The sequence below is a fragment of the Ictidomys tridecemlineatus genome, unplaced genomic scaffold (genome assembly GCF_052094955.1).
Source record: "Ictidomys tridecemlineatus isolate mIctTri1 unplaced genomic scaffold, mIctTri1.hap1 Scaffold_237, whole genome shotgun sequence".
Classification (NCBI taxonomy): domain Eukaryota; kingdom Metazoa; phylum Chordata; class Mammalia; order Rodentia; family Sciuridae; genus Ictidomys; species Ictidomys tridecemlineatus.
In genome coordinates this window covers 305,798-319,048 of record NW_027522047.1, presented here as the reverse complement: position 1 = coordinate 319,048, position 13,251 = coordinate 305,798, and the positions used below count along the sequence as shown (strand labels likewise).

The following is a 13,251-nucleotide window of genomic DNA, read 5'->3' as shown; positions in this document are numbered from 1 at the left end:
TATCTCTTGCAAAATGGCAGCTGGATGTAGAGACCGGTTCAGAGTAATCTGTGATGCTGAAAAAAGTTCTGAATTTTAAAGTAGATATTGGGACCTGAGTCAAATAACATTAGAAACAAGATTATGATGCTAATGTCCACCAATTGAAGCTCACCAGGCTGTCACCTGTGGTCAGAGTCAGTTTACCTAGATTTCTGGTGGCTCCACAGCCACACAGAAGCATTTCAGAAAGAAACATGGAAGAGTGACCCTTAGAAGATTCTGTCTTTTATTCAATGACTCCAAGATGTGAGTCAGGACAGGGTCACGAAGTGAGTCAGCTTGGTGATTGAGCATCTTCAATCACTTTTGTACTTTTGTCTCAGGGGTGGGAAGATTACTGGAGAGTCACAGTCCATGTTGGGAAAGAGGTTGTTCCCTAAATGGCCATTTCCCCTTGTTCTGGGCAAACCTGGGGTAGGTAATGCCTGGTAAGAAAAAGGTTGGCTCAGTAATTTCTGTTGCCTCAGAGTCAGTCTCCACATAGTTTTGGATATGACCACCATGTGGTCCTGCCTGAGGTTTTCGTTCTATTAGGAGTGCTTTTGTTGACTTGTGGAGATCATGGAGAGCCACCTATTATCAGGAAGGCCATTTCCCTTTCTGAGTTCCTTTCAGGGTTTAGATGAAAACAGCACTGACTTCTACCCATATAAAAGAGAAATTGATCCAAAGTTCCAGGTTTTCTTGTGCCTCTAATCAATTTTCACATTAGTATAGATTTTTTGTTTTTTGGACAAAGGCCCTTGTTCCCATGTAAACAAGTGCTCCACACATTACCCCAAGGCTGTGCTAAATACCACCATGTATCCAAAGTAAAATGTTTGAAGTAAGCCATACATCTTTGTTTCAAAAAAAAATATTAGTAAAGCGAATACGTGTAAACAGGGATTGAAGTTGATTCAGCAGAGAGAAAACTTGTCCACTGCCACCTATAATCCCATTTAGCAAGAAGTGTGTGCACACAATATCACATAGATGGTAACAATGCAAAGGATGGCCAGAACCAGCATTATGAAGCCATAGACATAATAGATGTGAAAATGAAATACATTTCAATAAAGATAAGCCAAAAGGTAAAGTTTGTCCCAGGCAAACAATAACTGCAGGCTACATAAAATATTTTTTCTCCAGTATAGGACAAGGCATAGCATTGGCACAACAAAGGAAGTTGGGCTGACCTAACAAATTTCAGCCGAGTATTATACCAATAAGATTTAGATTTTTGTTCCAAAAGGAATGGCTCTTGAAGCATGGTAATAAATAAATATAAAATTGATGAAGAAGGCCTGCAACACACTGAAGCTGGGATAAGGAATGCCCCAGTGAACATCTGTTTTATCCATCTCTTTTCTCCTTGTCTAGCATACAGACTTCCTCCAAAATAATCATTCATTGGTGATGTAGCAGCATAGAAAAATATATAAATCTTCTATCATTGCAATAATAATAACAATGAGAAACACAGGAAATATCTGAAATCCAGAACCAAGTAGAGAGGAAAATATTAGCTAGTGTCTTGATGATCTAAATACATCTCCATGCACCTGTTTCTATCCATATCCATCTCCTAAGTCTATCCATGTCAGCCATTTCTTCATTACTGAACCAGACATAATCTTTCCTTAAGTTCTCATTAAAATCATTGAAACTAAGCCTATCAAGATCACCATCCTGAAGGAGTTGAAAATTAAAAACCAGTGAATCCCCTGTTATAAAAAGGATGGATCAAGATATTTGTGCAATCGTTCTTCAAATTTTATATCTGACATTTTCCATTTTACCAAATATGACACCTGTGTTTTGGTATTGGGAACAGTTTCACATTTCCTCCAACAATTAAATTTCCATTAAAATCTATTTCAAGCTTTTTGTAGGTCCAAAGATAACAAACTTCTACATTTTCATCTGCTTCACCAATAATACCCCATATTGCTAAATCAACTATGTACATCTGGTACCAGTAGTGAATTTTGATAGCATAAACAAAGGCATCTCTCTTTATCAAAATCAATTTCACAGTAACTGGCTGGCATCACATCATCTTTAAATTTAATATCCAGACCACTAAATTCCATTTCAACTCCTTGAAGTATTTCTCCTAGAGCTTCATGGTAATGACTGTTACTTTTTTGACCCCACACAGATTAGAAGTGAAAAGTACTTATATGTTTCCAGGCGATTTTGGAAGGGCCCAACAGTATTCATCCATAAGACAACTTCTTCTGTATCTTGAAACTGACTTTCCTGCCTTGCTCCAGTCCACCATTCTGACAACCATACAGTCCTAAGTGAAAGCCACTCCTAGAGTCCTTAACATCCAATCTTGAATGTGAAAATGCAATTAAACCACCGATCAACTTTAGACCAAATGCAAGAGATTGTTTTGGGGCCAGGCCTTCCACTGGGAAACTGGAGACTTTAAGGTCAGAAGTGGCCTAAGTTAGAGACTACCAGATGGAGCCTCTGCTGGGAACATGTGTTGATGCTCCTCTGACTGGGCCCTGGGCAGCAGCAGCAGCAGTGCAGCAGAAGCTGACAGGCCAGGAGCGCCCTACAGAGGCCTCATCCTGAGCGCTCACGCCTGACTGGCCAATCAATTGCTCTGCCCCTGGTGCTTGTGCAGCAGTGATTCACATCCACAGGGCACTGGCAGACTCAAGGCCTGGGCCCAGCCGCTCCGATGATGCCCCTGCCTTAACAGCTCCTGCACTGCCCTCCTGATCCTGCCAGCCTCTTTCTCTGACTCAGCCACAACAGCATTGTGCAGATTTAAGTGAGTTTTTGAAAAATGCTTATCCCACCCCCAAAAGATAAAAAATTCATAGGGACAAGGACATCACTTGTTCTTAAATTGAATCTCCCACACACCAGGCATAGAGCTTGCCAAAGGTGACTATTCCTTATTTTTTGAAAGAATATATAAATAAATTTCTTTCAAATAGGTAATAACGAGTTGAGTGGTTAACTAGAGGTTAAAGAGTCAAGGAAGTAATTTTAAGAATGCTGTAGAGGGAGGGGTTGACTGAAGACTGGACCATGTGCCCTGATTGACAGCCTGTTGGATCCTAGTGCCCCACAGTGCTCAGGTGCTGATCAAGGATAGGAAGCATTCATCACAAGATCGGATAGGGACTCTTTCCCTGATTGTGTAGTTGGCTTCGAGGTATTAGCTTACTTTGGATTCTAGTTCCATACTGTGTATATAGTAATTGTGTGACAAGCCAGAGACTATCTGTCACACAATTACTATATGTGCAAAGACTGGTTTTCAGACTGGATGGTTTTCAGTATGTGCAAACCATGTGAGCATTAAATAAAGCCTTTTCATTTCTTCAGCTCTTTGTGCAGTTCTTTAGCATAATAGAAGATTTATAAGGAAAGCAGACAAACAGACATTCTAAAGCAGATTTTCAGAGTGGTCATCAATATATCATTATTGTAATTCTTCAAAATTCTTAGTATCTTTTAATTGTATATCCATCAGAAACAAATCTAAGCTTATCTGTCTAAGGTAAGGAATTAAGGAATTTGTTTTTGCCTCTTATTTACTAAACTTTTTTACAAGTCCTCAAGTTTTTAGAAAACATTTATTCACATGTCAGGCTTGATGTTGGGGTTACTAAGATAAAAAAAAAATCGATTTTTATCCCCAGGAAGTTCATTGTACATTGGAAATAGAGATGCAGAAACCATGCATTTCTTTACACTGTGATAAGTAATATAATAGAGGTATTCACACAAGGTATAAAATTGCAAACAAAGGCTAGAGGCATGTTATTTAGAGTCAAAATTGACTTTGGCAAGCAAGATTTTGTAAGGCAACTGTAAGAGTTTCTTTGTTTGTTTGAAGAAAAAGAAAATAGGAATCAGAGGGTGTGTGTGTGTGTGTGCAGAGTCTTCATGGGGGGTATAATTGGGGTATTTCAAGTGTGTGCAAAGCATGTGAAAAGTCATTAACATTTCATATAGCAGTTTCTCACTTTTCATTCTATATAGCATTTCTGTTTAGTAATCATTGATGAGATGCTGTGGCAGACAAACCGGGGCCATAATGACTCTTTATTCTAAGGATAACGTGAACCCACTGGATTTTATTCAGAATTGTTTCTTAGCTTTTCTTTTTCCTTTCCTCTTTCTTTCTTTACAACACATACTCTCGTTCAATATTCACAAAAAGAATATGGCCTCCTTTAAAAGATTTTGACAATTCTAAATAAACATTATAAAACAATTATGATTTCGTCGATAATATTTTCCCAGTTACTCTATGGTGAATGATTTATTTAATTAAAGATGTCACCCTCCTTTTACCATACTCCTCCCCCAACTCTTAGATGAAATTGTTATATGATTTCTTTGCAGTCACTGTGTTGAAAATAAAAGATTTAGGATCAGTGTGGTCAGTGGATAGATAATTTTCAGAATGAACTTAGGGGATCTGTTAAGAGGTTATTGTGTACTTCACATAAAAATGATAAATGCCTGAATTGAAATAGTAGTGGTAAGAGCAGAGAGAGCAGGATTGGTATGGAGATACTTAAAGAGGTTGGATCAGTAGGACTGGGTAAAAGTTTCAATGTGGATTGGAAAAGATAGAAATGTTCAAGTTGACTGCCCAGGTTTTGACTCAGCCTTTTGGGTAGAAGGTGACCATATTACAGTGTGTTGAAGGGTTAGGTTCAGAAATAAGATAGGAAAAATTCTGAGCGTACCTGGGAATCTATTGATTTAGAGATGGATAATGTATAAAGTATATGGACATATTGACTGTAGCTCAAGAGAGAGATCTGATAGGCAAACGTAAATTTGAAGCTCATTGCTGAACAGACAGTAGTTGAAGTTATAGGATTGACTAAAATGTTCCAGGACAAAGTTAACTGGGATTATAAGAAGAAAATCCCATATTTACAGGGAGGAGGAAAAGATAAAACCTGAAGGATACTAAAACAGAATATCAGTGTAGTAGGAATTAAAGAAAATTATCAGAATTGTGGGAAATGACAGAGAAAATAATTTTAAGATTATTCAAGAAGAAGGAGTCAACGTTAAAAGTGATTAAGAAGTCAAGGGGGTTAACCTCTACAATTGTCCATTTAATTTTGGTGTTAAAAAATCATAATGGCCATCATGAGGTGGCATTTTAATTTTTTTCTTTTAAAAAAGTGATTTCATTTAGAAAGAGAAAACAGAACGAAACCAAAAGTATACAGATATCACAAAAACATTTACTTAATTTTTTAAATGTTACAAGACCAATTGATCATTTTTATGAAAAGGAAGAGAAAAGGGTGTATTTTATTTGCCGCTTCCATATCATTATTTCAGTGAATTGTTGATTTTAGTAAATCCATATTACTAAAAATGACAAAACTGCCTTTTCAAATCTCTTTTTTTTAGGACATTAGCTGTATTTTCTTTATTATGTTAAGGAATAATTCAGAATGTTATTTTCTAACATATTATTAACAATTCTAGATTCATGTCACAGGCGTTATAGTTTGAAATTTTTCATCAAACTATTAATTCATTTTAAAGCAACAGCAACCAAACCTTGTAGCATCTCTTATGTGATTCACCAAATTAATCAACAATTAAAAGCATCAAGGAAAATTTATTCCCAGAGTGAGATTCTGCTCTTTGATTCAGGTCTTCAAGTTTAACTTATAAGCATGGGAGACAACATATACAAAGTTCAAATCTGGTGTCAATGAAGACAGGAAAGAGAAAGAAACTATAAAGTTTCTCCTCTATTCCCTAACAATATCTGGTAAACAACAGGTCAACAAAGTATTTCAAATTAATGTGAACACAAAGCTCAAAATAGCTTTGGCAATACAGGAGAGCAGAGAAAGCACTCAACTGTATGCCAAGGACAAAAATCAGATGAGAGGGTACAGGTGAAAAAACTGGCAGCAGGAGTAACATTTTGGGATTAGGAAGGAAAGAGATGCTTCCCAGGATTTGCCCACATTCTGAAACAGGATTGTGTGAGTTACGCTTCCTAGATACGTAGCATTTACAACATGCATGGCTAGTAACTCTGGAGATGTTAAATCAATTATGTATTTAATCCCAGGTCTCAATAAATTATTTCCTCAATAAATAATCTCTTCAATTAACTAAAGAAGATTCCAAGAATACATAGCATTTCCTATGTGAGGGTATCCTTTGTGAATAAATACATCTATTCTTATTTCTTTGGTCTCTGTTCACCCAAAGGGCAGAGACAAGACAGCTAAAATAGGATTTCTATTCTCTCAATAAATTTAGCATTAAGAGTCTTTAGCCTTCAGAACATCTACAGAGCAATAGAATTATCTAATTCATATCAGGAGGGACAGAAGATTGTGTCTCTCTATAGAGTCGGAGAGGCACTCTAGATACTTCAGAAAATTATAAGCAGAGAACTTTCCAAAATCTCCTATGAAGCTATATCTGGTAAATGTAATTTACTTTATAATTGACTTAAAATATTCTCAATTGGGAAATGAATTAGAATGTGTATCTAAATATTTCAATAATCTAGCACAATGCATGACTTTAAGACTTGGAAAATCACAGCACATGTCAATATAAGCACATGGACACACATGATTTGTATATTTCATTTAGGAAATGACATAAGGAAATGTAAGATTAAATTCTGACATGGAAAATTGTCAAGTCTTCATGAAATTACATGCAGTTGAAGAGATTTAGAAAAGGCTTCATGTCTTGCTTGATGTGCATACATAGTTTTTAAAATAACTGCAAAAAGATACATTGTAAAAGAGGCATATAGCTCTAGAAAGTTTATTAAACCAATGATAGCCAAAGGTTGCCAACAAAGGAAAAGTATTTCGATTTCTGTGATCCTAAGAAACATCCTAGTTATTATTAGAAATAATAAAACATTATTTCATAAGATTGATTTCTAGTTTTCCAAATGTGAAAAAGCTGTTGGGAACAAATTAAAAAGTATTAGAAAGTGCATCAAAATCTCTGTTTGGAATGAATAAAATTGACACTAGAGATGTTGAGGCAGTTTCTTAGCTCCTGCTTGTGAAACCCTGGCCACATATGGGTGAGTCCTTTCTGACACCTAGCTCCTATCTCTATTATTCAACCAGATTCATAGGTTGTATGCTAGCTAGAAAATAACCCTTCCCTTGCTCCACTTAACAGAAATCTTACATGTTTTCAGGTTGTTTCTGAAATGTCACCTGCTTCATAAAGCCTTTTCTAAATCTCTTCAACTGAACGTAATCTCTCCTTCCACTGCCCTTGTAAAGAATCTCACTCCTCACCTTGTGACATCCATTTGTATTACTTGTTCATTGCCCGCACACTTTTTCAACTTCCTAGAAGGAACACAGTTTCTTGTTGAGATATGTATTCTTTGTCCCCTTAGACCAACATCAGATAGATGGATAAACAGACAACTGATGCTCAAATATTTTATTTTTAATTCAATTAAATTACAGAGAGGAAAAGCAGGCAGGTATAAAAGGATTTTAAAGGACAGACAGAAGACACTTTGGCCAAAATGTTGTTTATCAGAAGTGTGCAAATGGGCCTAAAATAGAAGGTATCCTGCCAGTCTATGGATGGACGAATTCTCTTTTGTCCACACATGTTTTTTCATTTTCCACTCTTATCACCATGGCTTATTTATTGTATTTGTGTCTTACTCACTTGCTTCCTACAGTTGATTTTCACAATGGTCATGTGTCAGTTGGCTATAGCATGAAATGTTTCTTTGTGGAAGTCAAAAGTGGTACAACTACAAGGTCATCTTATCTCTGCACTTTTAATCAACCATTTAATTCATCCTGATATTTGACTTTTGTGTGCTTCCAACTCATGAACATAATTTTACTTCTGACTTTAGATCCCATTTTAGAAATGTCAGCTCTGAGTTTTGAGTCTATTATTCTTCTTGGCTCTCCTCACTCTGACTCTTACAACCATGGCATCCTCTTTTGTAAGATCATTTTAAGCATTTTTTATTGGATTAAATGTAAAGAAGAGCCAGGGCATGGTATAGAAGACAGTATCTGTGATTACTTTTCAGTATTAAGTTTTGAATTTTTTTTGTCATCTAGCTCTTCCCCTTTAGTTTGTCTGATGGCTATTTGTGTGCTAAGTGGTTCTGAAGTCTTTGTTAGGGACAGTTCTATTTCTATAATGATCCCTTAGATCAAGTGCAATATAGAACATTCAAAGATATGATTTTATCTTCTTCAATTACTCATTTACTCCAAATTCCAATATACATAAATAAAACTTCACAGAATTAGTTAAAAGTCTTTATGTGATTAATTTCAAAGTACATGTAAATTTATTTCCGTGGAATATCAAGATTAAAAAGATGATATTCTAGAAGGTAATATTGTGGTCCTAAAATAAACTTTATATATTCTGAGATAGTCTATACCATAGCCATAGCTTTCAAAAAAATTAAATAATGTATGAATTGAATTAAGATTCAAAATACATTTTAGGAGGAGTAAATTATGCATTTAAAAACCATTATATGTGTGCAGTAGAAAGGATGTGCATAACATTTATTTATTTTAAAATTTGAGTAAGTAAATTAATCTAATTTTGAAATATTTCTTATAATTAATTTTAGAAATTAATTTCAAAATTATATCTCTGAAATAAATTTCACTGTAATTCCTTTCTCTCCTTGTTTATTTTCCCATTCCCCTCACAACCTCTTATTACAGTAGGTGGGGTAGAGAGAGAAGATGGGAGGGGAGGGGAGGGAGGATAGTAGAGGATAGGAAAGGTAGCAGAATACAACATTTACTAATAGGGCATTATGTAAAAATGTGGATGTGTAACCTATGTGATTCTGCAATCTGTATTTGGGGTAAAATTGGGAGTTCATAACCAACTTGAATCTAATGTATGAAATATGATATGTCAAGAGCTTTGTAATGTTTTGAACAACCAATAAAAAAAAGTTTTACTTTATAGAAATACTGAATTTCATTTTCTCTAAATGTGCTCTAAAAATAATCTCACAATTTCCAATTCAAATTGATTGAATTTAATATGCCATCTTAAATTTGTTTGCAATTCCCGGTACAAATAGGAAAAGTCAACTATGCGTTTATCCAGATTATCAGTATTGTTTGAAAATGCATGATGAAATATTTACTTATGATCTCTTTTTACTGCTGATAAATTTCTCTTTGGAGGAGTATGGAAGCTAATAATACGTTCTCACTTTAGGAAAAATAAAAGATAAGAATCTATGCTTATTTAATGCTTATTATGTACACTATATAAGTAGTCTCACAATTACCTTTTGAGGTTTTTGAGGTTCTGAGTCCTTTCTCTTCCTTCCTTCCTTCCTTCCTTCCTTCCTCCCTCCCTCCCTCCCTCCCTCCCTCCTTTTTTTTGGCATTTTGTAGGGTTTGAAGAAAAAAAATACCAAGAAGTTAAGTAACTAAGGTGGAAACATTCTAAACAAGTCAAAAGTCATTTATTTAAATAAGTTCACAGGTTATCACAACACAAAATAAGCAAAGAAAATATAGTAAGTTATTATTTGGTGATATAAAATACATACTAGATATTGGCAATTAAAAACAGGTAAAATGCATACTTTTTAAATGTGTGTTCGCCTTTTAAAATGTAAGTTAAAAACATAAGAGACTCATAGAATCACTTTTAAAAACAGTAAATCACATAAAAATAGAAAAACCTGTTAAAATTTGATTTAGCATTAATTTCAGGGTAATAGAATACAGGTTATTTTCATTCTTTTATTTACTCTAAATTTTTGACTATGACTATTTCTCAGGGTGTTTTCTTTCAACCCCTCCCTCCAATCCCTGCCAGTACTAGGGATTGAATCCAGGTACATCTCCAGCCCTTTTCCTGTTTTGTTTTGTTAAAGATAAGGTACAGGATCTTGCTAAATTGCTGAGACTAGCCTCAAACTTGTAATCCTCCTGCTTTGGCTTCCCAAGTCTCTGATCTCAGTTTTATTTAACAACAACAATATATTTTGCTGGGAATGTTGCTCAGGAGTAGAACACTTGCCTAGCATTTGTGAAGCCCTGGTTCCAACTTCAGTACTACAAAAGGGAAGAAGGAAGGAAGAAAAGAAAAAACAATATATTGTTTTAGAATCATAGATACATATACACATAATTGTAAACATAATTGTAAACATATGAACGTAAGGTTATATTCTTTTTACTACTATCAAAGACTGACTACCTAAATCTAAGAAAAGCTTTCAAATACTTTTGTTAGTGTTTGGGTGTCTGTGAGTGAGAGGGAGGGAGGGAGGGAGAGAAAGAGGGAAGGGTGGGAAGCACACAATCTCACCTGTCAGAGAGCCTCTGTTTACTTTTAGCTGTTCTCTATGTAGACAACCTTCATGGTAATTACTTTTTGTGCAGATGGGAAAATGCTTCCTAAATTGCATGTAACAATTTTTTCTTTTTGAGTTCTATTGGTTGTTATTGAAGATTCATTAGAACACTTGGAATTACCTTCAGAGCAATTAAAAATTTAGAGTTCCAGGGAAATCTGACTATAAATTCTCTTGAAACAGCTGGGCTAGTTGAACTTATGGTGAGGTTAATATTCAGCATTAGGAGATTTGACTGTTTCTGTTTAAATGGCAAATTTAGCTCAAGTCCATTTTAGAGAGTTCCAAGTTAAATCAATGATGTACACAAAAGAACCTGTAAAAAAGAAAGTAATCCACTTGAACGGCAGACTAAGGATAGTAATCATAGACCACAGGCCCAAACACCAACTAGTGGGATTGTATTACAAAGTCAAAATCAGTAGTAAAAGAAAATAAAGCCAGGAGCCCAGGTCAAAGTCAGGTTTGACAAAGGTTATAAATCAAAACAAATAGCATCAGAGTTTAAGGACAGGTGGACCAGCAGCAAATGAGTGGTAAACCTAATTGAGATGTTGCATGTGGGTGTTGACTCTGATTCTCTTCCTTCCCTGTTTCTCTCCTTCCCTTCCTCCTTTCTCTTCGTTTTTTCCACTTCCTTCCTCCATTTTCTTCCTTTTCCAACAAGCATCTCTCCTACATGCACTGTTTAAAGTGTCTATTATAATGATAAATACGTGTGTTCCCTGTCCTCACAGTGTTCTCAGACTATGTGTGTTGAGACCATAGGTTAATATTTGTCTTTGTTTAATTTATCTTGAATATTCATCTGCAGTGTTTTGGTTTTGTTCACGATCTAAAATATGAATCTAATGCTGAACACATGGCCTGTGTTGTGGAAAGTTATGGGATTTGGGGCAGAAACCCCACCCTTGACCTTCAAACTGAAATGAACGTTCTATGCAATGTAGTGTCTACAGCTACTGATCTTGTAGAGTTCACTTGTAACAGTGGTGCAAAAAGCCTTCGATAACAGCCCCATGTTGACTTGGTGATAAAACCAGAGAAATTCATGATGAAACTTCAAGGAAGAGGGATCATTTTTCTTACAAGATAATTGAGTTCTTGTTATCATAAGAAACACTGGGGTGAAATTTTACAATTTTACAAAACACACTTGCCCACTGCTGTAATAGTATGGAGTTTGATATCAAATCCAGACTTGGAAAAAATAGGAATACAGGCTTAAAATATGTTATATTTCAAGTGGAAGTTCATAACAGCTGCATAAGGGATATGATATTGCCTTTTAGGGAGCTAATTTCTTCCCAATTTTAATAGTGACCAGTCCTTTTGGATTGTGTGCAGAACACATTTGTAAGTTAGCTGTTATAAATCATCCTTACCTTCAAGTGGAAGGCAACTGCAACACAAGTCTTTGTATTAAATCAAAAGTGTCTTTTACCATGTGGGATGGAGAAGCAAATGTTTATAGTAACAGTGTCTTAAGTGCTTGATGAAATAGAAAGGTAACTTTGCTACTTTTGTGTTGGACAGGATTTATGTAAAAGAAAGTTTTTTTGTAGAGGATACCAAACCATGCAGAACAATCCTCATTTTGATGTGGACATATGTGCTGTCTGTCTGTTTCTGTGTCAATCTTTCTATCTTAAAACCACATTTTAGAAAGTATTAACTGTGTCCTGAATGTCCCTAATGGATTAGATTTAGAGAGGGCTTGTTGGAACATTGGATCATTTTGATTGATCAGTTAGACGGACTGAAATACAGCTAGTGCCACAGCTGACAGCAGCACAGAAACTAGAAGTAGGTGATTGGTGTTGATGGATGGATAGAACTTGGGATTCATTACAAACTTCAAATGGGATCCAGAGAAGTATTTCTGATAAAATGATAGTTAAAGGATATGGCAATGGCAATATAAATTGGTATAATCTTTTTGACTTGCAAATTATTAATAAAAATTACATATGCTTTAATATTTTATGTATGACAAACTATGCTGTTTATAACAATTATTTATGATGTGTCAGGAGTCTTAGAAGTGTTAATTTTCCTTTTCTACTATTTCTATATCTAGGACTATATACTATGTAATAATCAATATCCATAAAAGAATTAAGTAATAAGGTATTTGATTCAGCATGATTTATATGGCATGAATTTTGAAACAAATGTCTAACAATGAAAACTGCTTAGTTTGTAAAATTACATAATAGGATATATATACTTATTGAAATCATGTTTGCAAATAATACCTAATAAAGTGGAAAAGTATTCTGCTTGCAATGTTAAGTAAAAAAAATGAAATGCAAAAGAGTATATGTAAAACAACTTCAAATTACTGACCAATAAACATACTTTTACAGAAGGAGAGGAAATAGAGCAGAATGTTAATTATGATTGTATCTGGGTGATAGAAATTATGAATCATTTTAGTCTTTTAGAATGCATTTCCAAGTAATGTACAATAAGTATACATTCAATTTATAATTACAATGATAAGCTCAGTTTTTTTCTGGCTCAATGTGATTCCTGACTTCTCTTCAGGAAGATTTCCTTCACATGGCTCCCTGCCCAACTACCTTGTCAGTCAGACACCCTGCCTGTCTGAAAATAAAATCTTTGTGCTACTTTTTGAATCTTCAGAGTAGAGTGGTTTTTTCGTAGACTTAGAAGATTTTAGTTAATTCTTCTTAGGAATTCAGCCCCCACCATAGTCAACTATTGATTATGGAACCTCCTTATCTGAATATAATCTGGGATGGAGATGTAAATCATTCCATTCTACCTTCATTTGCTCACTGACACCCTGGCTGACTTTATACTTTCCT

General features: G+C 35.0%; 1 pseudogene; it reads right to left on the bottom strand.

The window, feature by feature from the left end:
* Positions 1-734: 734 nt before the first annotated feature.
* Positions 735-2,608, bottom strand: LOC144373115 (transmembrane 9 superfamily member 3-like; annotated as a pseudogene).
* Between the last annotated feature and the right edge of the window lie 10,643 nt (positions 2,609-13,251).